General features: G+C 30.0%; 1 pseudogene; it reads left to right on the top strand.

Annotated features, from left to right (window-relative positions):
• Nucleotides 1-1,479: 1,479 nt before the first annotated feature.
• LOC136077445 (U2 spliceosomal RNA) lies at nucleotides 1,480-1,656 on the top strand (annotated as a pseudogene).
• The last annotated feature ends 536 nt before the right edge of the window (nucleotides 1,657-2,192 follow it).

The following is a 2,192-nucleotide window of genomic DNA, read 5'->3' as shown; positions in this document are numbered from 1 at the left end:
CGCGGACGAGTAAAAACAAACTGCCTCGTCTCCATCATAAAAGCGAATACTTTGCACCCTTTTATATATTGCAGTGTTGCGAAAATTATTTGGAATAAATTGAAGTTTGTTTACGAGAGAATTTTCCCTTAGACAAACTTTATTACAATTCACATTATTTTCTACATAAATATATAAAATTTATCAAAATCAGACCTAAAGGCAAAACTAGTAACCACTATAACTAATATAACAACAACAGAAATATGGTGAGCATGGAATATGAGGGTGATGGAAAACAAAATCCTCTGTCCCATTAAAATAATAAAAAACATTATAAAAGAAATAAAGTATATATGGAATATTAAGTATAATAAATATAATAGCGAAAATAATATTGGAAAATTCCATACTTTGTTTTCCATGAATGATGCAAGCTCTATACAACACAAGCTAGAGCTCGTGTTCAATATTTAATGGAACAACCATATTAAAATTACTTTTTACTTTATCCATTTATTTCTTTTTAACACGAAAAAGCACGACTCTAGCAGTCTATTGGCGCGACGGTCATGTAAATATTTTTAAACGGCTGGCTTAATGGCTAGCCCTATAATTTATAAATTTTGAGTTAGCATGTCCGATCAACGATAGCATGTCCCCAGCAACCGTTGATGCGGTGGTTTTAATAATTTAATGTTTAGTTTTTTGAGACCAGCATAAAAAACTGAATAAGAAACATTTATTTTAACCCTCAAATTTGAACATGACCAAAAGCAAAGAAGATAATATAAATATCCTATTTGCTTTGGTTGTGAACAAAAAATGAATTTTACATTATATTTTTTATAAGGAAAATAAAATTTATACATTTATTGAATTTATTACAAAAATTTTGTGTTGCAAATATCTACTTTGCTTTTTTACTTTGTTTGTTGTTTTAACACTGGTTCAGTGGTTTTCTTGAATTAAAAGTTAGATTTTTCAATTCTTCGTGAAAAACTACATAAGAAAAAATTTATTTGGTTTTCAAAATCAACTTTTGAAAGAAAAATTTATTAGGTATGGGGATTTTCACAAATCCGCTTTGCATTTTGATTTTTTAAAGAGAAAACATTTATTTTTTACTATTTTTCTTACGGTAACTTATTTTCATATATATTCATTACCATTTAATTAAAATTAATATTTATTTGGGTGATATTTCATGTTTTGCGGGATTTTTTGTAAACATCTCCTTTGTTTTATAAATATTCTTTTTGCTTATATTAAATTAAAAAATATTTTATTCAAATGAATAAAGAATGAAAAAGCTTTTTATATGTTTTTTATGTGGTTTTAAAGTACCGTAAATTTTCGTTTTCGTTTTCCGTTTTCTTTTAAAAACCACAGAAATTTTGTTTAAATAAAATTATATTTACGGGAGGCTTTTTTGTAAATATATATATATATATATATATATATATACGGGTTTATTTAACTGTAATACGACTTGATTACCCAGATTATATACGATAAGTAAAAAAGTTCTTTTCAGTTTAATATCTGGTAGGCCGGAACAGTCCGGCTCATATATTATTCTGATTTTTGGCATTAGGTCATGAAATCATAGGTTTACCTTGCCCTCACCACGGGTTGCCTCGGCTTTGCACTACTGCTGAGCGCAGCTTAGAGTAAAAATAATAAAAATTCTTGACTTCTACAATGTCCAACATCGGCATTGGTCTCAGCTGCTGCTGATGATGACGACGACGAAAATGATTAGACGTACTAATTCAAACCACAAGTACATTGTTGAAGACGGCGTTAGTCCGACTATGTCTGCAGTGTTCAGTTATCGCTTCTCGGCCTAATGTCTAAGATCAAGGGTGGTACACTTTGAATAATTAGTGTTTGAGCGAGCTAGTGGTCTTTATTTTTCTGAGGTGTAGGTGCCTTTTTTGTACGTTGTATTAAGCTTCCCTATCCACGGGTTGCCTATTGAGTTTTTCCGAAAAAGGTCTACTGGCCTTGTGAGCTTTGAATGTTTGTAGTGCATATAGAGTAAAGTCATTTAAATTGAGAGGTTTAGCGAGTATTTGAGCAGTTAGGGAAAGCTTTCTAGCTAAATATCCGAAATGCTAATAAATCCAATGGATAGTCAACTATCCTATACAAACAATTTATTTAGAAATTAGTACAGAACATACAAAAAACTAGTATTGTACCTAGAA

The sequence above is a fragment of the Hydra vulgaris genome, chromosome 02, assembly GCF_038396675.1.
Source record: "Hydra vulgaris chromosome 02, alternate assembly HydraT2T_AEP".
NCBI lineage: Eukaryota > Metazoa > Cnidaria > Hydrozoa > Anthoathecata > Hydridae > Hydra > Hydra vulgaris.
This window is presented reverse-complemented; position numbering and strand designations above follow the sequence as displayed.